The 26,008-nt window shown below is 37.7% G+C and overlaps 1 long non-coding RNA gene across 1 annotated transcript in view; it reads right to left on the bottom strand.

Moving 5' to 3' along the window:
* Positions 1-24,348, bottom strand: part of LOC113926246 — a 74,100-nt gene extending 49,752 nt beyond the window's left edge. The window contains exon 1 of the long non-coding RNA XR_003521249.2: positions 24,152-24,348. This is a non-coding gene — a long non-coding RNA (uncharacterized LOC113926246). The remainder of the gene's footprint in view (positions 1-24,151) is intronic.
* Between the last annotated feature and the right edge of the window lie 1,660 nt (positions 24,349-26,008).

Here is a 26,008-nt window from a genome sequence, read left to right as displayed (position 1 = left end):
TCTCTGCCAGGATGAATTCTAAGGTGTTATTAGCGGAGAATGGAGCTGGGAAGAAGATAATTTTTTATTTGATATCTTGCTGTATTTTCTAAAAATTTGCTATGAGTAAATTGTCACCAATTACATTTGATTTGTTTAAAAAAAAAATCTGAAGTGGGCCACCTGGGTGGCTCAGTCAGTTAAGTGTCTGACTCTTGTTTTTGGCTCAGTTCACGATCTTAGGGTCGTGAGATCAAGCCCACATAGGGTTCCACACTCAGCAGGAAGTCTGCTTGAGACTGTTTCCCTCTGCTCCTCCCCTCCCCCGTACGCGCGCGCTCTCTCTCTCTCTCTCTCAAATAAATAAATCTTTTTTAAAAAATTTAAAAACTAAAAAAGTTTTGAAGCATCAAAATTCTTCTTTTGGGGGCACCTGGGTGGCTCAGTCGTTAAGCGTCTGTCTTCGGCTCAGGTCATGATCCCAGGGTCCTGGGACTGAGTCCCGTGTTGGGCTCCCTGCTTAGTGGTGAGCCTACTTCTCCCTCTCCCTCTGCTCCTCCCCCTACTCATGCTCTCTCTCTTTCTCTCTCTCAAATAAATAAATAAAACCTTTAAAAAATATTCTTCTTTTGTGTTCTTAATACCTTGATTTTATTTACACATTGCTTCTGTCAGGTATGAAAGTCGGCCAGTCTCAGATGAGAATAGACTGAATAAGAGACATCATTGTCATCAGTGACACCACTCACTTAGAGACCCTGAAAAGAATTGTGGGTTATGACTAAACTACTGAGAGTCTAGGCACAAAATCTGAAAAACTGGGAAGCTGCTTTACTGGCAGCTATGGACCCAATAAAATCTTGACATGTCGACATTTCTCTGGCTTCCAATTCAATAGCAGTCAGGTGGGAGCATGCCAAACAAAAAGGGCAATAAAACCTGAATAGATCTCTTTGCATGTCATCCTCTGCTGCCGGTGTCCAATGGATAAGGCAACTAACAGGCAGCAAACAGGCTTTTTCATTCCCAACCAGAACCTTTGCAAGGATTCCTGGACACACACTCCCATTGTATTGTCTAAAGTCCTGCGTGGGCTCCTTCACAAAAGAAGCATTTCACAAGGAGAGGGGAAAGACTTGCCAAGGCTCTAAAACTTTCACTTCCTACATTTGTTTTTGAATGTATTTATCCCAATTTCAAGGTAGGGTTTCACTCATTCCTTCCCTATCGCCCCAAAATTTAGTGGAGGAGAAAGAGGAAAGCCAGGGAGATGTGCTCTTCGTACAGACCTCCTGTTGAGGGGGGAGTGGAGGGTTGTTTGGGGGTTCTGTTTGGGCAGTGTCTTGGACAAGACATATGGTTGGTTATATACACACAGAGTGGGGAAGTGAAAGCATCGCTGATCCTTTAATGGGAAAAGCTTAAAGTAAACAGAGTTTTTCATCCTCGTTATGCCAAGAGCTGGAATAATAAATACAGATAGGAGATAGTCTCATACTTCAAATAATTTGTTGAAACTAGGTTCACAAACTCAGCCTGTTCCTATTTGTGCAGTTGTTAACCATAAGGACAGTCGTAACCCTCGCTGGGCCCTGGACAAGTGCCTTGCCAGTCACCACTCACATCATCCCAGCCTTGGAGACTAAAATTAGTTGACACTGCCCAAGTGTCCAAACTGTGATCAATCGCCTCAACTTTCAGGGCAGACCCTTGAGTTTGATTGGCAGATCAAAATGCAACTATCTGGTTGGAGAGTCAAAGGTCATGACGTGTCTGTATCTTATGATATAAACAATGCTGCTGAGAAAAGAACAGAGAAACTAGAATAAAGATAAACTGGTAAAAACACAAGAGTGACAAAAATATTCATTGCTTAAGTTTAACTATGTAAGGTATTTAATAAAACTTTCTGAAGTTTAGGGGTATTAGTAATTCCTCATGTATTATTAGGAGCAAAATAATTCAGGATGTTTCAAAATTATGTTTCAAATTCAAAATTATGTGTCTTAAGCTTTTATTGTCAGTCCTCATGGAAAGGATCTAAGATGTGTGATCTACAAGGCTGGGTCTACCAACATACAAGTTTTGTAGGAGAAGTAAAATATTGGGTAGATGTTGGAAACAAATAATGACAAATTCCTACATACAGATTTTTGTGAATAGTAAGATGTTTTCACAGTAGATGGGACAGTGCATCTGAATGTGTTTAAATTTAAATATATTTCAAAAAAATCAAAATTTTTTTTCTTTTCTTTTTTTTTTCAAAATTTTTTTTCTTTTCTCAGCAGACCCCAGCTTCCTCATGTCTTGTTCTTTCCTTAACCCACTCCATTTGGGATTTTATTCTTTTCCGTGGAACTGCATTTATCAAAGTCACAAATAAACCATAACTTGCCAAAATCAACATCAGTTTATCTTTCCTTAGCCTCTAGATAGTATTGGATGTAGTTCATCACTCCATCCTACCCAAAATATTTTGTGCTATAGCCCATAACCCTGCAATTGCTGGCTCTCCTCCTTTCTCATAACTCAATCTGGGAATGCCCCTTGGGTCTATCCTCTACCACCTTCTCTCTGTAATTCTTTCCCTGGGTGTTCTTACCCAGTCCATGCCTTTCAGTAGTACTTCTAAACTGGTGATTCTCAAAATCCTGTTGCTGGCTTGACTAATCTCTTAAGCTCTAGATTCATAGATCTAACAGCTACTTGACAACTCTGGTTGTCTGATTTTCACTGTATACTTAACATGGACCAAACAGAACTATCAGTTCTCCTCCTTCTCCCCTAATTCACTGTCCCCAAGTCTTCTCCGTCTTGATAAATGGCACCATCATCCATCCAGTTGCTCAGGCCAAAAGCCAGGAGTTATCCTTGATCTCTTCTTGCCTCTCATATCCCATTTCCACTTCATCAACCAGTTCACTTAGCTCCACTTCCAACAGATACTTTGATTCTGATCATTGCTTACCCTCTTCATTCCTACCACCTTTGGCCCAAGTTAGTCGGCCCAAGTTAGTCCCATCTCTCACCACAGTACCCTTGTACCCAGTCTTGCTGCTTCCACCTTTCTCCCCTGCAGTCCATCCTTCACAGAGATGCTGGTGAACTCTTAGCACATAAACCAGACCTCGGTAGTCCTCAGTATTTCTTTGCTGATTATCATGTGTCAAGCCTGTGCTACTATCTGTGAATAAAGGCCACAATTCAATACAGGAAATAGACATGCACACTGTACTTCTAACCAAAATCACAGTGACAGGTGCTAAACTAATAGTATGAACAAAAATGAAAAGACTAATTTTTACCAGAGTGGTTATAGTTGATATGGAACAGGTATAGAGAAATTACTGGCTGGTCACTCATTCATTTTTTTGAGCAAACACTATACCCTGAACTGTGCTTCACAGAGAAAATTATATTTGAGTCAAGCAGGATAACCAGGACTTGAGAGGAATATCCTCTGCCAAGGGACCAACATGTGCAATATACAAAAGCAATTTACATGTACTTTTGAGAATCAGGAGTAGTCCAGTGTGCTGGAACCAAGGCCATGGCTGGGAAAACCACAAGGATAGAATACAGGAAGGTTGGGAGGGTCCATATAATATTGGGCCTTGAAGGCCCAGACAGGCCATAGAGTCTAGAATTAACCCAAGGGGCAATAGCAGTCATCAAACTGGCTTTGTTTTGTTTTATTTTCCTTAACAGTGGAGTGATATGATCAACTGTGTATTTTAAAATTTTCACTCAGGAGCCAGGATGAAGGATGATTTAGTGGGAACAGGACACAAGTCAAGGAGAATAGTTAGGAAGCTGTTGTAATATTTTAGACAAAAGACGGGACGGTCCTAAATTGGAACAGGAGCAGAGAGAATGGAGAACAGGGATAGTGTTAGGAAAAAACATCACCAACTGGCAGCTTGCAAATCCAATCTTGTCATAAATGTTTTGTTTGAATTATGCAATGTAATTTTGTTTTGCCTGAATTCATTGCCAAGATTTTACAATTCAGAGACTTCACAGAAAATCTAAATTTCCAACTCCTCTTTTAGAAATCGTAGATCTGCAGTCCTGAGCCACATTCCCTTATCACAACACTGCCCAGCAGTAAGAGGCACATGCTCTCCTCTTTCGACAGTAGACAGTACCCTCTCTACCTGGCCACATCCCCTTTGGCCTGTTTTATTTGATCCATCAGGCCCTGTAGGCATTTCAGAGATATGTGACATGATCTGAGAAAATTAACTGACCCTAGTGGTTGCTGGGTGTGGACAATAAGGGAGGAGGGGCAGATTCACCTTCAGGAGGTAGCAACTGGAGATGTGACTACCTGAGGTAGGGTGCACAGGGGAAAGAACAGGTTTGAGGAGTAAGACGATTAGTTCAGTTTAGGACATGCTCAGTGAATATATAATTAATCTATCTTCCGGTTAAGTGTTATTAAAGGAAAAACCATCTTCTATTACAAGCTTTTAAAAACAGATGACTCGGGTGGGGGGATGGGTTAGCCCAGTGATAGGTATTAAGGAGGGCACGTATTGCATGGAGCACTGGGTGTTACACGCAAACAATGAATCATGAAACACTACATCAAAAACTAATGATGTAATGTATGGTGACTAACATAATAAAAGAAAAGAAGAAATTTTTAAAAAAAGGAAAAAAAGAAAAAAACAGATGACTCTCCATTAAAGCAACCTGCTAATTCTCTTTCATTCTGCCAAAAAAAGGTCTTTGATCCAAAACATATAAATGTACTGTGTGCATAAAGAGATGTCATTTTAATCAAATTTACATTTGAAGTGTCATAAGGAATTTTTATTCTTCCTGTCATTATTTATGTAAAGGAAAGTATTGCCAAAATTAAAGGGAAAGGAAATTAGCTTTTCTAGTTAATGTCATAGGACATGAAACATTTTCACTCTGATGGAATGAAGGATTGGAAGATTTTTGAAAAACTGTAGAGTTCATTTATTCTTACTAGAAAGGACTAGAGAGGAAGATATTGAAAGGCTGTTTTTTTTTCCCTAATGAGGAAAAATGCCAAGATAAATGAGTTTTAACCCTGAAATTAGAAACAGATCGTTTATGGAGAGTTCATAGGTTATTCCACATTCCAGAATGTTCTCTCCTCCTTCCTCCTCATCACTCATAGTACTTAAAGGTCCAGCCTCAGCCACACCTGGTTCATTGAGATGTCACAGAATCATCCAATCCACATCCACCTCTTTCTCTAAACCCTTTCTTCTAGTTTCTGAAACCAAGAGTTCAGCAACCCCCTTTCCCTTTCCCCTAATGGTTTCATCTGTATTCGTTTTAGTTCTCTGACAAGTCAGTAACTTCATCAAACAAAGAAAACATAACTATGATACCTCTCTGGTACCCAGAATACTTTGCACACACAAGTGTCTCGTAAATATTTTTGTCCGGTTGAGTGATAAAATTAAGAGGAGTAGAGCACAGGTTCTGGAACCAGCCTGACTGCAGCTCCCTCACTTCCTAGTCCGTAATGTGGGCAAGTTGTTCAACCCCTCCCTGCTGCAATCCCATCATTTGGTAAATGATGAAACTTGTGTCATACGGCTGTTGGGATGATAGGAGTAAACATATGGTGTGCACCTAATGCCTAGCATGTAGTAAACTCTCAAGAAATGTTAGTGTTATTATAAATGCAGGCTCTGATGCAAATTGTCTGATTTTGGATAAATTATCACATCTTCCTCTGACACAGTCGTTTCTTCTGGAAACTGGGGTACTAGGAGTACCAGCCACATAGGGTGAATGAAGTGATGTATGTAAAGTACTCTTTGAATAATGCCTGGCATATAGGAGGAGGTCAACAAATGTCAGCCACTGTTATTAACACTATGAGTATTTGGTATTTATACCAAAGCAACCAGCCAATTGACAGGGGTAGGGGACTGAAGGGAAGGGAGTAAGTATACGGAGATGGACAAAAAGCAATCAGGATTTCTGGCATCAGGTAGAAATCCTGTGCTCTCCAACAGTGTTCTCATATATTTTTAAATAACCCTTTTGCCAAGGAAGAACCATCAATTCCTACAATAAATGAAAAGCTGGCCCCATGTGAATAGTTCAATTTAGTAAAGCAGTAAGAGCTTGATGACTTACTATGCCCTCATCAGTAATCATTTGGACAAAGACAAGGCTGAGAATTACCACTGCAAATATAGGGGGAGAAGGTTTGCTAAGCAAATTAATTGCATGGAAAATAGTTTTAAAATATCTAATTATTTTATTTTATTCAGGTATAATTAACATACAGGATTATATTATTTTCAGGTATGCAATGTGATGATTCAACAACCCTATACATTTGTGTTCATCAAGATAAGTGTATCTAATTACTTTTTAGAATAAGTTGAGTTTCAGTATGTTAGACATACACATTTATGCATAAGAAATTGATATGCTATTCCCAATCAATTTCTCAAGGTTTATTATTTGGAAATATTTTTACAATCTAGTTTGAGTGACCATGCATCTTAGAAGCAATAAGACATCATTTAAAAAAATTTAACAAACACATAAGCATTAGTATAATTTCAAAGTAATTATAATAATTTAATATAAAACCATTTTAATACCAACTATGTGTCAAGTTCTTTCCAAATATTATTTCATTTAACCTAACAGTGTCCTTGCCAGTATGTATTATTATTCCAGGGGTAATAGAGGTTAAGCAAGTTGCCTTGGGCCACTCAGATCCTGCACTTGAACTAGGATCAGAAATCAGGTCTATTATAAAATCCATGTTCTCTCTCTAGATCATGTTCCATTTAGAAAATATTTGATCCAAAATATGCTGTGCTCCAAACATGTATTTGACTAGCTTGTCACCCACTTTATTTAGTATACTTGACTGATTAAATCCTGGCTATTTAAAAACATTTATTCACTTATTTTTATTTATTTACTTGACAGAGAGAGCACAGAGGGAGAGAGAGAAGCAGGCCCCCGCTGAGCAGGGAGCCCAAAGCAGGGCTCAATCCCAGGACCCTGGGATCATGACCTGAGCCAAAGGCAGATGCTTAACCAACTGAGCCACCCAGGCGCCCCCTAAAAACATTTAAACGTATCTTCATGGGGCAACAATTTTCCTCTATAGAATACACTTAAAGAATGGACAATACATGCCCATAGGCTAGATCTCAAAACTACTATACTAAGCAGAAAGAAACAGCACAAGAGAATGGAATAGAAGATTTCATTTATCTGAAGTTCTAGAATACACAAAACCCATCTATAGTGATTTCACTCATACTGGAGTTTGCTGAGGGCAGTGCAGTGGGGGAGACAGGGTGGGAAAGGGGTAGAGAGAACTTTCTGGGATGAAAGAAATGTTCTAAACTTTAATTGGGGTTGTCATAACATAAGCATACACATTTTCAAAAACTCATCAAATAGTTTATTAGAATATGGAAAAATTCTTAAATGAAACAGAATAGAAGGTTTGATATGTAAAAAAAATGAGATAGAGAAATTCCTAATATAGCAAACATAATAAATGTTAATAGATAATATCAGTCCCCAAAGTAGCTGTTATTTTAATATAAAAAATAATTTAAGACAATAAACATCATAAAGTCTAAAGAAGGGTATTACATATTATATAGAAAAAATCAGTAATATAAAATATAGTTATAAAATATAAAAGATAGCATATATGTACACATATGTATGTATTTAAGAGACAGAACCATGGAAATTAATTAGTAATCTAGAGATTCAGAGGTTTAACACACCTCTCTCAGAATGTGATCAAGCAAATAAAGAAAAGGAGACACAAATAGCATTATCAATAGGTTAAACAGCTAATAAACAGAGAAACATATTCTTTTTAAATTTAATTTTAATTCCAGTGTTACCATACAGTGTTATATTAGTTTCAGGTATACAATATAGCGATTCAACAATTCCATACATTACTCAGTGCTCATCAAGATAAATGTACTCGTAATCCTCTCCCTCTATTTCCCTCCCCCCTACATCTACCTCAGCTCTTGTAACCCTCTGTTTATTCTCTAAAGAGTCTGTTTTTTGGTTTCTCTTTTTCTTCCTTTGTTCATTTGTTTGGTTTCTTAATTCCACATATGAGTGAAATCATATGGTATTTGTCTTTCTCTCACTGGCTTATTTCGCTTAGCATTATACCTTCCAGGTCCATCCATGTGTAAATGGCAAGATTTCAGTCTTTTTTATGGCTGAATAATATTACATTATATACATATACCACATCTTCTATATCCATTCATTGATAGATGGACATTTATTTATGCTGCTTCCATAATTTGCCTATTATGAATAATGCTGCTATAAACACAGGGTGCCTATATCCCTTCAAATTAGTATTTTTGTATTCTTTGGATAAGTACCCAGTGGTGTGATTACTGGATCGAGGGTAGTTCTATTTTTAATTTTTTAAGGAACCTCCATACTGTGTTCCACAGTGGCTGTACCAGTTTGCATTCCCATCAACAGAGCAAGAGGGCTCCCCTTTCTCACATCCTTGCCAACACCTGTTGTTATTTATATTTTTGATTTTAGCCATTCTGATAGGTGTGAAGTGATATCTCGCTGTAGTTTCGATTTGCATTTCCCGGATGATGAGTGATGCTGGGCATCTTTTCATATATCTGTTGGCCATCTGCAAGTCTTCAGAGAAATGTCTGTTCATGTCTTCTACCCTTTTTTTAATTGGGCTATTTCTTTTTTTTAAATATTTTATTTATTTATTTGAGAGAGAGAATGAGAGAGCGAGAGAGAGAGAGCACATGAGAGGGGGGAGGGGCAGAGGGAGAAGCAGACTCCCTGCTTAGCAGGGAGCCCGAGGCAGGACTTGATCCTGGGACTCCTGGATCATGACCTGAGCTGAAGGCAGTCACTTAACCAACTGAGCCACCCAGGTGCCCAATTGGGCTATTTCTTCTGTAGGTGTTGAGTCATACAAGTTCTTTATACATTTTGGATACACATTTTTTAAAACTCATCAAATAGTTTATTAGAATATGGATTTGTCATATTTATCAGATAAGTCATATGCAAATATCTTCTCCCATTCAGTAGGTTGCCTTTTAGTTTTGTTGATTGTTTCCTTCCCTGTGCAGAAGATTTTTATTTTGATGTAGTCCTAATAGTTTATTTTTGCTTTTATTTCCTTTGCCTCAGGCGACATATCTAGGAAAATGTTGCTATGGCTGAAGCCAGAAATATTACTGCCCGTTCTCTATTCTAGAGTTTTTATGGATTGAGATCTCACATTTAGCTCTTTAAACCATTTTGAGCTTATTTTTGTGTATGGTGTAAGGAAGTGGTCCAGTTTCCTTCTTTTGCATGTAGCTGACCAGTTTTCCCAACACCGTTTGTTGGGGGGACTGTCTTTCCCATTGGATATTCTTCTCTGCTTTGTCAAAGATTAACTGACCATATGATTGTCAGTTTATTTCTGGGTTTTCTATTCTGTTCCATTGATCTATGTGTTTATTTTTGTGCCAGTACCATACTGTTTTGATTACGACAGCTTTAGTATACCTTGAAGTCTGAAATTGTGATACCTCCAGCTGTGCTTTTCTTTTTCAAAACTGCTTTCGCTAACTGGGGTCTTGTGGTTCCATAAAAATGTTGGGATTTTTTGTTCTAGTTCTGTGTAAAATGCTGTTGGCATTTTGATAGGGATAGTCATTAAATCTGTAGATTGCTTTGACATTTTACTAATATTTAACAATCCATGAGCATGGAATGTCTTTCCATTTCTTTGTGTCATCTTTAATTTCTTTCTTTAATGTTTCATAGTTTTCAAAGTACAGGTCTTTTACCTCCTTGGTTAAGTTTATTCCTAGGTATCTTATTTTTGGTGCAATTGTAAGTGGGATTTTCTTGATTTGTCTTTCTACTGCTTCATTATTAGTGTATGGAAATGCAATGGATTTCTGTATATTGATTTTGTATCCTGCAAGTTTACTGAACTCATTTATCACTTCTAGTAGTTTTTTGATGGAGTCTTTAGGGTTTTCTATATATACTATCATGTCATCTGCAAATAGTGAAAGTTTTACTTCTTCCTTACCAGTTTAGATGCCTTTTATTCCTTTCTCTTGTCTGATTGCTGCGGCTAAGACTTCCAGTACTATGTTGCATAAAAGTGGTTAGAGTGGACAGCTTTGTCTTATTCCTGATCTTAGGGGAAAAGCTCTCAGTTTTTCCCCATTGATTATGATGTTAGCTGTGGGTTTTCTTATTATGTTTATTTACTACGTTGAGGTATGCTCCCTCTAAACCTACTTTGTTGAAGGTTTTTATCATGAATGGATGTTGTGCTTTCTCAAATGATTTTTTGGCACCTATGGAAATGATCATATGGTTTTTATCCTTTCTCTTATTGATATGATGTATTGCATTGATTGTTTTGTGAATATTAAATCACCCTTACATCTCAGGAGTAAATTCCACTAGATAGTGGTGAATGATTTCTTTAAATGTATTGTTGGATTTAGTTTGCTAATGTTTAATTGAGGACTTTTGCATCTATGCTTATCAGAGATATTGGCCTACAGTTCTCTTCTTTTTGTAGTCTTTATGTGGTTTTGGAATCAGGTTAATGCTGTCCTCATAGAATGAATTTGGAAGTTTTCCTCCCTCTTCTATTTTTAAGAAAAGTTTGAGAATAGGTATTAACTCTTCCTTAAATGTTTGGCAGAATTCACCTCTGAAGCCATCTGGTCCTGGGCTTTTGTTTGTTGAGAGTTTTTTGATTACTGATTCAATTTCATTGCTGGTAATCTGTCTGTTCAAATTTTCTATTTCTTCCTGCTGCAGTTTTGGTAGTTTATATGTTTCTAGGAATTTATCCATTTCTTCTAGGTTGTCCAATTTGTTGGCATATAATTTTTCATAATATTCTCTTATAATCCTTTGTATGTCTGTGGTGTTGGCTGCTATTTCTCCTCTTTTATTTCTGATTTTGTTTGTTTGAGTCCTTTTTTTTTTTTTTTTTTTGATGAGTCTGGATAGAGGTTTATCAATCTTATTGATCTTTTCAAAGAACCAGCTTCTGGTTTCATTTATCTGTTCTATTGTTTTTTTAGTTTCTGTATCATTTATTTCTACTCTAATCTTTATTATTTCCTTCCTTCTGTTAGTTTGGGGTTTTGTTTGTTCTTCTTTTTCTAGCTCCTTTAGGTGTAAGGTTAGGCTGTTTATTTGAGATTTTCCTTGCTTCTCTAGGTAGGCCTGCATTTCTATAAACTACCCTGTTAGAACTGCTTTTGCTGCATTCAAAAGATTTTGGACTGTTGTGTTTTCATTTTCATTTGTCTCCATGTATGTTTTGATTTCTTCTTTGATTTCTTGGTTGACCCATTCCTTGTTTCGTAGCATGTTATATTACCTCCATGTATTTGTGCTCTTCCCATATTTTTCCTTGTGGTTCGTTTCTAGTTTCATTGCATTGTGGTCAGAAAAGATTCATGGTATAACTTCAATCTTTTTTAATTTGTTGAGACTTATGTTTTGTGCCCTAATATGGATCTCTTCTGGAGAATGTTCCATGTGCACTTGAAAAGAATGTGTATTCTCCTGTTTTAGGATGGAATATTCTGAATATATTTATTAAATCCATCTCATCCAGTATGCCATTCACTTGATCTTAGCCAAAAGGCCGAGAAGCGATTGTCCAGTATGTCATTCAAAGCCATGGTTTCCTTGTTGATTTTTTGTTTAGATGATCTGTCCACTGATGTATGTGGGGTGTTAAAGTCTCCTACCATCACTTTATCACTGCTGATTAGTTCCTTTATATTTGTTATTAACAGTTTTATGTATTTGGGTGTTCCCATGTTGGGTGCATAAATATTTACAATTATTATGTCTTCTTTTCGGATTGTGCCCTTTATTATTATATAGTGTCTTTCTTTGTCTCTTGTTAACAGTCTTTGTTTTTAAAGTCTATTTTGTCTGATAGAAGTATTGCTACCCTGGCTTTTTTTTTCATATCCATTTGCATGATAAATGTTTCTCCATCCCCTCACTTTCAATCTGCATGTGACTTTAGGTCTGAAATGAATCTCTGGTAAGCAGCATAGAGATGGGTCTTGTTTGTTTTTACCCATTCTGTCACCCTATGTCTTTTGATTGGAGTATTTAGTTCATTTACATTCAAAGTAATTATTGACAGGCATGTATTATTGTCATTTTGTTATTTATGTTTGTGTTTGTAGATCTTCTCTGTTCCTTTCTTCAGTTGCTCTCTTCTTTTACCATGAGTTGGCTTTCTTTAGTGATATACTTAGATTCCTTTTTATTTTTTGCATATCTATTACTGGTTTTTGATTTGTGGTTACCATTATGTTTGTATATAACATCTTCTGCATATAATAGTCTATATTAAGTTGATGTTTGCTTAAGTTTGAGCCCATTCTACCCTCCTTGCCTGCCCCCCATGCTTTTGGTATATGGTGTCATACTTTACATCCTTTTATTTTGTGAGTCCCTTGACTGATTTTTACAGATATACTTATTTTTACTGCTTTTGTGCTTCCTACATTTTTTTACTCTTACTTATGGTTTTTCCTTTCTACTCAAGGAATCCCCTTTAATATGTCTTGTAAGGCTGGTTTAGTGGTCATGAACTCCTTCAGCTTTTGTTTGTCTGGGAATCTCTTTCTCTCTCCTTCTATTCTGAATGATAGCCTTGCTAGATAGAGTATTCTTGGCTGCAGATTTTTTTTTTCCTTTCAGCACTTTGACTATATCATGCCACTCTCTTCAGGCCTGCAAAGTTTCTGCTGAATATCTGCTGATAGTCTTAGGGGGTTTCCTTTGTATATAACTGTCTTCTTTTCTTTTGCTGCTTTTAAAATTCTCTTTATCGCTACTTTTTGCCTTTTTAATTACTATATGTATTGGTGTAGCCCCCCTTGGGTTGAATTTTGGGGGGGATCTCTGTGTCTCCTGGATCTAGATTATCTTTCTTTCCCCAGATCAGAAAGTTTTAAACTATTATTTCTTTAAATAAATTTTCTGCCCCCTTTTCTCTCTCTTCTTCTGAGATCCTTATAATATGAGTGTTATTACACTTGATGAAGTCACTGAATTCTCTAAGTCTATCCTCATTCTGCATGATTTTTTTTCTCTCACATGCTCAGCTTGATTACTTTGCATTACTCTGTCCTCCAGGTTGTTACTCATTCTTCTGCTTCCTCTAGTCTGCCCTTTATTCTATCTAGTGTGTCTTTAATTTCATTTATTGTGTTCTTTATCTCTGCTTGGTTCTTTTTTATGTTTTCTATCTCTCTGTTAAGGGTCTCACTGATGTCCTCCACCCTTTTCTCAGGTCCAGTGAGTATCTTTATGATCATTACTTTAAATTGTCTATCAGGCATATTACTTACATTCATTTCATTTAGGTCTCATGCTGTGATTTCGTCCTGTTCTTTCATTTGAGACATATTTCTCTGCCTCCTCATTTTATCTAATTCTCTGTGTCTGTTTATGTCTGTTAGGAAAGTCAGTTATATCTCCTGCTCTTAAAAGCATTGGGCAGGTCATGCACTTTTAACAAGGTGGCGCTGGTTCTTTGCTGGAGGGGACGTGCCTCCTCCACCAAGACAGGGCTGGTGGGGGCCACTCTGCAAAGCCTGCACATGTAGGGTGCACAGTGCCTACAAGTTGTGTGTGCCAGTCCTCTTGCACAAGGGACACACAGCTGCCGAGACCAACGCAGCCAGAGCTGCTCTGCAAAGCATGTGTAGGTGGCCAGGCCCTTTGTGGGAGGTGACTGGGCTCAGTGGCAGCAGTGGCACTAGATAACACATCAGTGGAAATAACCTCAAAGACGGGCAGAACAAACTCCAAAACTAAATGTAGAGAAGAGGCCACATCGAAGAGGATAGGAAGGGCAGAGACCCAGTGGGGAGCTAATGAGACTCACAGGCAGTCTGCAGGAGGGAGCCACAGGCACAGAGAGGGGAAAGAAATAGACCCTCTTACACAATTCACAGCGCTATGAATTGTGTAAGGCTGTTGAATCACAGACCTGTACCTCTGAAACAAATAATACATTATATGTTAAAAAAAAAAAAAGAAGAAGAAGATAGCAGGAAGGGAAAAATGAAGGGGGGGAATCAGAGGGCGAGACAAACCATGAGAGACTATGGACTCTGAGAAACAAACTGAAGGTTCTAGAGGGGTGGGGGGATTGGTTAGCCTGGTGATGGGTATTAAAGAGGGCACATTCTACATGGAGCACTGGGTGTTATACGCAAACAATGAATCATGGAACACTACATCAAAAACTAATGATGTAATGTATGGTGATTAACATAACATAATAAAAAAAAAGTTAAAAAAAAAGAAATAGACCCTCACACTGGGGAGCCCACAGAGGGAAGACAAATCGCTATAGTGTTTGGCTTTGATAACCAGAGGGGCTGAGTCCACACCCTTAAAGAGACAGCACATCAAACAGCCCCTAAAGATATAGCAGAGAAGCAGCAGTTTGAAAAACATCTAGAGCGTACAAGAGGAAGAGTTATTTACTAACTACAGAATGTATCCCAGAGGGACAGATTTACCTGGGAGACTCCTCCAGGAACAAAGGAGCTGGCAGGTGTCATTTCCATCCCCCATCTTCAGCATAAATATGGCCACCTGCATAAACTAGCACACCAGTATTCACTACCTAACTGCTTACACCATGCCCCACCCCTTCCAGCCAGGCCTGCCTCAGTCCCAGTGGCTGCAGGTCCCCTTCCCTAGAACACCAGTGCAAACCTGGCCAACACCATATCCACCAACTGCATGTTATCTAGTTGTATCTGTGGGACAAAGGGAGCTTGGGGTCCTCCTACTCTGCCATCTCCCCTAGAAGTCGAAATATATCCTTTTTGAGAATAAAACATTCCACAAAATTGTACTAGGAAATACGGAAAGTCTAAATCAATTATGCAGAATTAATTTCATACTGTTCATACAAACTATATTCTTTGACACTAATGCAACAAAACCAGAAATCAATAACAAGAGATCATCAAAATAATCCAGAAACTTAGAGGAAAAAAAAAAACAAACTACAACATAAATCTTAGGTTAAAAAGGACATTTCAAGGAAAATACGTAATATGGAGAAGTGAAAGACAAGAAAGCACTATATTTTGAAACTTGTGAGAAACAAGAAATTTAAATGATCAAATGCTTTTATCATAAAATAAAACTGAAAACAGTAAGTTCAAACTTCAACACAGAATCTAGGAAAAGAACAGTAGAGTAAGCCACGCCCCCCAAAAAATCATCCTTCTCCCCCAGAAAAAACAAGAAGGAAGAACATAAAAAGGAAATAACAGTAACTAATGAAATAAGCAACAAAAGATTAATAAAACTGGCTCTTACAAAGATCAAAGTGATAAACGTCTGATAAGACTGGCTGACTGCAGTAGAAAAAAAGCTGTAAATAAACAAATTCATACAATTAAAAAAAGGAAGGTGACTATAGAGATTTTTAAAATCACAAAAGAATGTTATAAATGAATATATGCTAATAAATATGAAAGCCCAGACAAAATGAGATACATTTCTGCAAAAATATAAATTGTCATAATTAGCACAAAAAGAAGTTTAAAATCTCAAATAGACCCATGATCTCTACAAACATAAGATGATTAAAAAAATTTATTTTCCCACCTCTAATAGAACCAAGCTTAGTTATTTTGAAAGATGAGTTCTGTTAAACTTTTAAGAAACAAAAAATCTCAGGGTGCCTTGGTGGCACAGTCGGTTGGGTGTCTGACTCTTGGTTTCAGCTCAGGTCGTGATCTCACAGCAGTGGAATCAAGCCCCACCTTGGGCTCCGTGCTCAGAGCCGAGTCTGTTTGAGTTTCTTTCTCCTTCCCTGCCTCCCTCTGCCTCCCCCCCACCCTGCGTTTTTTTTCTCTCTCTCTCTCTCTGGAATAAATAAGTAAATTTAAAAGAGAGAGAGAGAGAGAAAGCAACAGAAAATCCCTATTTTATTTTATTTTTTTTAAAAGATTTTATTTATTTATTTGAGAGAGAGAGAGAGAAACAGCATGAGAGGGGAAAGGGTCAGAGGGAGAAGCAGGTTCCCCGCTGAGCCAGGAGCCTGATGTGGGACTCGATCCCAGGACTCCGGGATCATGACCTGAGCCGAAGGCAGTCGCTTAACCAACTGAGCCACTCACGTGCCCGAAAATCCCTATTTTATACAAGTTATTGTGGAAAAAAAAAAGGAACTCTGGCTGATTTACCTTATGAAACTAGCATGAAACGTATTCCAAAAGCAAATCTTCACTCCAAAATAAGATAAAAGCAAATCAAGAAGAGAAAATACAGGCTCGTTCTACTTGTGAACTTAGGTATAAGAATTCTAAATAAAATGTTGTGTAACTAAATCCAACAGAACATTAAAAATAATTCCAAGGATTCAAGGTTTAACATGAGAAAATCTATCAAGGTATTTGGCATATCACTGGGAAAAAAAACAGGAAATCATCTTATTTTATTTTATTTTTTTAAAGATTTTATTTATTTATTTGACAGAGAGAGAGAGACAGCGAGAGAGGGAATACAAGCAGGGGGAGTGGGAGAGGGAGAAGCAGGCTCCCCACTGATCAGGGAGCCAGATGCATGGCTGGATCCCAGGACCCTGGGATCATGACCTGAGCTGAAGGCAGATGCTTAACGACTGAGCCACCCAGGCACCTCAGGAAATCATATTATTTTTAATAAATACAGAAAAACATTCAATAATGTTCAGCATATATTTATAGTTTCTTTTTAAAGAAAACTCAAAAATAGGAATAGATGGGAATGTTTTTAACATAACAAAGACCATCTACCCAAAAGAAGTAGATTGAATTACAAAAGCAAGAGGGAAAATTTTAGAAATATTGCCATGAAAACCAAGAATAAGATAAGGATGGCCTGTTATTATTTACTAAATAACATAAAAACAAAAGAAGTCCTCACAAATACAATAAGACAAAAAAGTAGTAATAGGTATTTGCAGATGTAGAGATATTAACTCTATACAGGACTCCAAATAAAATCAATAGGCATTAGAATTAACATTAAGTTTCAGTAATGTTGCCAGATATAAGATCAATTTACAAAAACTTATCTTTATATCAGCAATAACAAACAAGAAAATATAATATGCAATAAAACTTTTTTTTTAAAGATTTTATTTATTTGACAGAGACATAGTGAGAGAGGGAACACAAGCAGGGTGAGTGGGAGAGGGAGAAGCAGGCTTCCCACCAAGCAGGGAGCCCGATGTGGGGCTAGATCCCAGGACCCCGGGACCATGACCTGAGCCAAAGGCAGACGCTTAATGACTGAGCCACCCAGGGGCCCCATAATATGCAACAAAACTTCTAAAACAGCTAGGAAACTTAAATTAATTATAGTAAAAAATATTTAAACTCTGTCCGAGGACATAAAAGAAATCCAGAAGGAAAGAAAAGATGTTCAAAGGTGAGCTGATTTAACAGTCAGATCAGTTAATTTTTTCTGAATTAATATAAAATTTTGTTGCAAAATCAAAGTCATTTTCACACATTGCTGGTGGAAATGTAAAATGGTATAATCCTTTTTCCATCAGTTTGTCAGTTTTTAAGAAAGTTACACACACATCCACCACATGACCTACCCATTCCACTCTAGTTATTTACCCAAGAGAAATGAAAGCCTATGTTCATAAAGACTTTATTTGTAAAAGCTGAAAACTTAAAACAATGGGGATGTCCTTCAACAGGTGGTTGTTCTTCAGCTGGTGGTATATCTATACAAACGAATGCTAACCAGCAATAAAAAAGGAATGAACTACTAATACAACAAGGAGAAATTCCAAAATAATTTTGCTAAGTGATAGAGCCCATCAAAAGAAGAGTACATACTGGACTTCCTTTCCATTCTTCCCCCCTCTTTTCCATTTTCCTAAAACTTGAGAAACACAAACTAAATGATAGGGATAAGAAAACAGATCAACAATTCCCTGGAAGTTGGAGGGGTAGCAGGGAGCAGAACAAGTGATCATAATGGTGTACAAAGAAATGCTGAGGAATGATGGATACATTTATTATTTTGATTGGGGTCATGGTTATATACAACCCTATATACAAATGTCAAAATTGATCCAATTGTATACTTGAAATATGTGCAGCTATTGTATGTCAATTATATCTCAATGCAGCTGTAAAATAAAAAGTCATAGCTAGGTTTTTTGCAGGCAAACTTGACAAAGTGATTCTAAAACTTATGGGAAATTTTTGAGGCAAAAAAAGAGATTCATCCTACCAGATATTAAGACACTTTTAAAATCATGACAATAAATATACTATTGACACAAGACCAGATTAATACAAAATTAAATTCAATAAATAACTCAGAAATATATGATTCAACTTTCTGTATAATGGATGTGGCATCACAAAAAGTGGATGATTCAGTATGTGCCGTTGTGGAAACTGGCTTACTATGTAGAGGAAAGTAAAATTGAATCTCTAGTAATTAATGGTGAACTCTAACTAAATTAAAAACAAATGTGAAAGAAAAGGCTACGAAAAGATGGCAGAAAATATAGAATAAATGCTTACCTTGGTAAGAAGAAGGGCTATTAAAACAAAACCCTCAAAAAGTAAATCATTAGGCGAAAAAAAGCAACATACTAAAATACATAAAAATTAAGACAAAAAATACAAATCATTGACAGATGGAGGGAAGACAGTTGTATTTTCTAAAACCAACTAAGATTGATTTGGAATATACAAGAAACTTCTATCAGTTAATAAGAAAGGCAAGAAATTATTCTAAAATGGCAGAAGTCTAATCTGACTGGTTAACAAATATCAGAACCTCATATTCGATCAGAGACATTCACATCAGAAACAACAAAATTTACCACTTTACACTGAACAGATTTGCAAAAGTCAGACAGTCAGACAATATTTACTGTTGGCAAGAGTATGGGATGCTGAAGAAAGCTCACACTCTGTGGTAAAACATAGACTAGCCCAACCATTCCATTCTCAGTGAAATGTCTGTGCAAATGCCCAGGGACTCAACAATCTTATTCCTGGATATACTCTTAAGACATTCTCACAGGTTCATAGGAAGACACTTATGAAGATCTACATGTCACTGTTCTTTATGGCAACAAGTTGGGAGAAAGAACCTCTATATGTTCATCAGTAGGTGAAATAGTAAATAGGAGGTGATGGATGCATAATATGAAAATATTATGTAGCAGCTAGGAGCACTGAATTTCAAGGATATACAAAAACATGGAGAGATATTAAAATGTAGTCTTGCTTATGAAAAAAAAAAGACAAAATATATTTGGTCACAACACGTATTAACTAAAAACATATACTTCCAGCAAAGAGAATTGTATATTCTTCAAGGATACTTGCACATGCAAGAATGTATATGCTAAAGCGGCTGCTGATGGTAGAAAGGTGGGAATAAGCATAGATCGCACGAATGACTGAATGATGGAGGAAAAGCAGTATTTCAAGCGAGAAGCTTCACACAGACTAACGGACACAGTTTGTCATGAACCTAAAGAGTATGGTTAGCTCAGCTTTCTCTACATCTGAGGTCCAAATAAATAAAGAATGTCATCTATATTCTGCATTGGTGGTCCTCATATGAGTGAATAGGTATAACAGTAACAGTCCTTGCTATCTTTCCTCCAGTTAACGTGTTCATTTGGGAAAGTGATAGCTAGAAAATAGTACTAAAAACTACTTGACACAGAAAAGCATTCTTAAGAAGTTTTCATGAAGGCAAGGACCATGACTGTTTTCAACAGCTTTTTTACCTGCTACGAGCACAATGACTGGCACACAGTAAGTGATTTATAAATATATGGGAATGATAAACAGAACGAAAAGAAATGCACTTGAGTGCTTTATGTAAGATGTGGCTATAGACCTCAGAAAGAACTCAGCTTGCTGAACATTGAAACCTGGGAAATTTGAATCCCATTTCTGTCTCCTGGGAGATTTGGGAGCTAGGAGACAGCTTGGGTCAAATTGTTCCTGACACATCTCCTTACCAGACGATGTGCAATTAACCACAAACAAGCACACGCGCACACACACGGGCACACACACACACTGCCCCACTGCCCTATTTTTGTTATTGTTGTTTCTTTGGCATTTGTTTGTTTTCTCTAAAGGAACTTAATCCAGATCTTAATGTGAATGGTGTCATGCAAGTTCCATTACATCTGGCGCCGCGATCTACCCGTGTAAATGATAAGAGGTTGTTCCCCAGGGGCATTTCTCATGTGAGGAGTCACTGCCAAGAAGCCTCAGGAAGACCCTGCCTCTGTTCTCCTTGAAACAGAGACCCAGTCTTACCATTTCTTCTGTATTCTCTCAAAGGTACCTAACCCAGAGTTCTGCACACAGCTGATGCTCCAAAAATGTTCTTAACATTTTGAAATATGAAAAACAGCAATTGATTTTTACTACATGAACCCTATTTGGACTACAAAACTATTGCACCCACTGGGCAAACTGTGAGGATCCAATGTGTGTGGAAGCGCGCAGCCTGCTCCTGGAAGAAGGGGCCACTGGAAGGGCTGTTTTGTCAACTCGGCAAAGTATATAGGCACATAGACACACATAGCAATGAAATATATGCATAATGAACAGGTAAAGATCAATAGAATGGGCTAGAATCTTAAGTGCTTAGAGAATGTAAGAAAGCATGAACCTACAAGCTGAAAAATCTAGGCTCCAACCCACTGGTACCACTTCAAGAGTTTGACCTGGGGAAGACCGTACCATCTCTCAAAAGTTCAGTTTCATCTTTAAAATAGCTATATAACACAAACAAATCTCAAGCAATTCAATGCAATGCATAATGTTTAACTAAATTATAAAGCTTATGATCAGACCTGTGGTAAGTCACATTTTTTGCTCCAAGGCTGTTTCATCTTCAAAATAAGTGTACTATGTATAAATATACTCATACTTCCTCTCACTGGATTCTTAAAAGTACCATGAACTCTACTATAATATCTACTACTTAATTAATTTTATAGAGTTTACAAAGCTGTTTTAATCCTGAAAGCTTCACTGTGAGGTTAATAGTATTACTCCCATTTTTCTATTACTCATTTTCCACTAGATTTTAACTTCCATGAGAGCCTGGACTTTGTCTTGTATCACTGCATCTTCTACCTGAAACATTGTGGGCACTTAGGTTAAACAAAAAATTAAAAATTTAGGCTCAGATATTGTGACTTGCTCAACCTGGGACCAACAGAAAGAGCTTTTTTACTTGACATATTACAGTACAGAATAATATTACAGTTTAATGCCTTATATAAGGAACTAGAAAGTAAAACTATCTCATTCATTCTACCTGAAACTGATTTGGATAATCTACAACCAAATAGCAAGTAGGTAATTCTAAAGGACCTATTAATATTTGTTAATGAAATCACTTTAGGAATTATACACAGAAAAGAATAATGCTTATCCAGAGATTTTTTTCCTCTTTAAAATATATTTAGAAGACATAGTTCCCAGGTTTAACAAACAAAGGCTATCATTTTAACAGTGTTTTGAAAGTTTAGGGTTTTATTGAAAACAGAAACTCTGACAGGAGACAATGAATAGAAAGAAAGTAGCAAAATGTGACACTGGGAGCTGAGTGGAGATATGTCCTTAAATAAGTAATTGGGAAGCAACAGATTGTGTAACATGCAGAGGAAATTTACCAGAGTTTTAATTTTAAAGCTAAAAGCAGCTTGTGAATAACCTACAAGTAACCTCCTTGTAGATAGGCAAAGCTAGTACTTGTTTTGTAAATATCTTGAGAGGAAAAAGAGGAAACCAGAATAAAGTTAGTTATCATTGCACAGGTTGAATAAGAGTTAACATATTATGCCTAAATATTATGTTTTTATAAAAAAAAATCTTGCTATAGCCCTTCTCTGTGTGTATCACCTCTTACCAACATATCTAATTTGTAGGAACATATTAATGAATAGCCTTATTTTTCCAAAACTAACAACTGGGCTCATTCATGTTTTCAGGTTACTCCCCTACTCAGTTCCCTCGCAGTAACGGCTCAGTTAACCACAGTGCAGTGGCCTCTTTGTCCGCCTGGTGGAAATGCCTGGAATTGCAGGAATAGTTTTCAGAGACACAAACCTCTCTAATACCTCTCTAAAGGAAACCCAGATGTCCATTCGGGTGTTCAACAATTATTATGTACTAAAAAACATGAGATGTTAAAACATGAAGGTAAATTTCACTGGCAACAAAGATGTAAAAGGTTTAAAAATATAAACCATAAGAGATTCTTAATCACAGGAAACAAACTGAGGGTTGCTGGAGGAGAGGGAGGAGTGAGGATGGGGTAACTGGGTGATGGGCATTAAGGAGGGCACATGATGTAATGAGCACTGGGTGTTACATGCAACTGATGAATCTCTGAACTCTACCTCTGAAACTAATAATACAATATATGTTAATTAATTGAATTTAAATAAATAATAAAATTTTTTAAATTAAAAAATGATTTTAAAAAAGTACATTATATACGGATGTAGCAAAGGATTTAAAAGCAACTGTGAATTACCTAGCATATCACACTTAATTATTGAATTCAAAGTGCTACATTCTAATTTTAATGCTTGCTCTAGTTGCATAGCTATCAACCTGTTAATTAAGGCCTTATGTCCGAAAAGAAGATTCCAGTTTTTGTGAGATGAATTTAGCCCAATACACATCTCACAAAGATCACTTGTCCACTCCTGGTTGTGTTAGGCCAGTCTGCATACCTTTTGCAACGGATAGTTACCAAAAAGAAAAAAAAGCAGAAGAAAAAATTATGTGTTGTGATGAGCAATTTAACACAGGATGAGCATTATTCATTCTTCTTGGATACTGCTCAATTTCACCACCCTCAGGGGAGGAAAAATCCAAATTTGTTTTATTTTGCAACAACATAATCTAAAGCACTCTAACCTGTGAACTGCAATGCTTCTTTTAAAACCTGTTGAAAACCATGATTTTGCTGACTAGTTCAAAATAGTTGCAAATGCATAGTCTATAATTTAGGGCCTGAGCAAATTAAGACTATTTCCTGGCCTGCCCAAGGCCACAGAAGTTGCTATAATAGGCTCCGGAGCCAGTTTGCAAGGGGACTAGTGGATGCATGAAAGCTTTCTTAAAATGCACCTTTTCTTTTTGCTTGTTTCTGTATCACTCAGGGATACAGAGTGAACCAAGAGCCCACAGAACTTCATCTCTTGATTAAGACGCAAACGCTTGATTTAGAGATGCTTTTCTCTTTGGACCCAACTCTCGTCTTGAAATGAGAGGCACTGATGTGCTTGTCTCTGTGTATCGTGCCTTCCGACAAAGGGGATAAAACGGCCACACCAGAAATCCACTTTCCAAGCAGGTACCAGACACTTGGTCAGTTCTTGGGATACAATGAAGATGAAAATTGCACTCAAAGAGCTTACTGTCTAGTAACTGAAAGCCTAAATTTTATTCTTGCTGAGCTTGTTAACACTGTCTGCAGATCGCTCCAGATCTGCCCTCTGAAGCACACTTTCTGGGTGATACTTTGCTTGGCTTCCAAAGGGTATATAAAAATTAAGCCCTTCAATCAGTGGGAGAATCTTGCTTGGAGAAAGGATTTCATCATTCAATCCTATTCACTGCCCATCTTTACAGAACAGAAATAGAGGGGAGGTGTAAGAAGAAAAATAGGGAATGGATAGAGAAAATTCCCCTCAAGATAGCATAAAGGGGAAGAATGGAATTAAGAAACTGTTCTGGTCTCAGGGCAAAGTGATCCCACTTCACAAGACAAATCTCCAGGGTACACATGCTCCAGCTGCCTCAGTATTCAGCAAAGGTTATAACCCTGCAAAACACCCCTTAGAGCTAAGCGAGGTCCCCAGGTGAAAATGGTGAGTCCCAGCCATGGATGAGAAAGGAGAAAAATAAAAAGAGGAAGGAATTAGAATGTAGCAAAGTGAAAGAGGAAATGAGGTGAGAGGAAGGGGTGAATAAAAAGAGAAAAAGCTCAAAAGACAATTTAGAGAATAGCCATTTGGACAACAGGAAAGAAAGAGTTCACAGGTGAAAGATGATAAAGTACTAACCTTGACCGTCTAGATGCAGTGCTGGGACAACCCACTTTCAGATCACTATCCTGTGATCTATTCTTCTTAGAGTATCGATTTGCTGTTATTGAGATACAGTCTCAACATAAATGAGATATCCTTGAGCTTTAAAAAGTCACCAGAGAAATATCATCTCCTCTGTGAAGCCCTCCCCAGCTTCCAAGAGAAAAGCATGATTTGCCTTGTGCTCTTACAGCACTGAGTTCAGATCTGCTAGAAGATAGAACTTCTCCTATTGTTCCATTGTTCCTATTGTAACCAGAGTACATACCCGGGGCCGGGGAAGGTCTCAGTACCAAAATCCTCAGTCCAGGGAATCGGTAGGGATCAGAGGTAGACACCACACACCTCTCATAGTGAGAGACCTCAGAACTGACCAAACACAAACACTGTCACCAGCACCACCCAATGAATCTAAGGGGAACTTGTAAAGAGTTCAGTGTTCATGAAGAGAAAATATCACCCCTCTCCAGAGGAGAGGAGGATGAAGGCCTCAGAGAATCACCCCTATAGGAATTTTGTTTCCTGGTTGAATATAATACCCTGACCCTGTACCACTTGAAATGGTAGAAGAGAGAGAGAAAGGAAAGCTGGATGGAATACTGAAGGACTGCTAGGGGAAGGGGGCACAAAGAGCATGCTTTGGCATTCTCAGAAGTTAAAGCGTTCATTGCTGAAGCAATACGAGGAGGGAAATGCTGTAGGAACACAGGAGGCCAATTATTATTCTGCTATATCCACAGAAGAAAATCTCTTTCAATGGCATATGCAGGCATTTGTAACCTTGGATGAATTCAGATCCACCCTGCCCTTTTGATTCCATTAAATAAGCATTTTTTGAAGGTGTAGCAAAAGCTTTAATAGCTATTTTTAGGAATCGCCTCTCTTTTTTTGTACATTTGGCTTTCAACTTCCTCTAAAACTCCCTTATATAGGTTTCCTGCTTGTTAATTGTTTTTATTTCTTCAAAAAAAAAAAAAAGAAGTTAAAAGCTTTGATCAGCAGGGCAAAGTTGCTCCCTACAAAAAGACCAAACAACACATGATCTTGACATCAGAAACTCCCAAATCTTTTCCCACCCTGGCCCTGAAGTTAGCCATTTCTGGGGCCCAACTGCCTGGGAGTGAAGGAGGACTGAAGGAATCAGAGTTGGCAAGAAAAATGTCTCTCCCTCTGAAGCTTCCAGCTGCACATTCAGTAAAGACGGGACATGTAAAGTAAGAGCGTAATCTACCTGTCAGAAACATTTGGATTTCACTTAAACGCCAGGCAAACTGACAACCACTTTTCCCACAACTGAGAAGAATCTCCTAACGTGAGAGGCACTTGAAGACGTGTTAAAATTTTTGCAGCTATTAACACATTCCTAAGAAAAATACTGCTGGAGACACAAGAAAGCCAAGGATAACAATCTCCTCTTTCCAATGAAAACGTTTCGTCTGTTTGATTAAAGGAAGATAAATGAAGGGGCCAGGGCAAACTCACCTCACATTCGGCACTATGGTTTGGTTTGCCTTGAGACCAAGTTGTCTAGCTTAGAAAGAATGCAGCCTGTCTTCAAGTCCCTGCATTCCTGGAGCACAGGAGCTGATGAACCACTCAGCATTCATCAGAAGAGCCCCCCTGGCTCTCCAGGGCCTCCTTCTCTGGCAATCTTTGCTGGGGGGGGGGGGGGGAGGCAGAACGGAGAGGGTAAGGCAGAGCCGTAAGTGTATGTGCCCTGCTTACATTTATCCCCATTCCAAGGGATTCAAAGAGAGGTGGCAAGTTGTCCTAAGAGAACATAACCCTCTGCACCAGGAGACCTGAACTCTGGTCCCAGATCTTCAATAACTC

This window comes from Zalophus californianus, chromosome 7, assembly GCF_009762305.2.
Source record: "Zalophus californianus isolate mZalCal1 chromosome 7, mZalCal1.pri.v2, whole genome shotgun sequence".
NCBI lineage: Eukaryota > Metazoa > Chordata > Mammalia > Carnivora > Otariidae > Zalophus > Zalophus californianus.
This window is presented reverse-complemented; position numbering and strand designations above follow the sequence as displayed.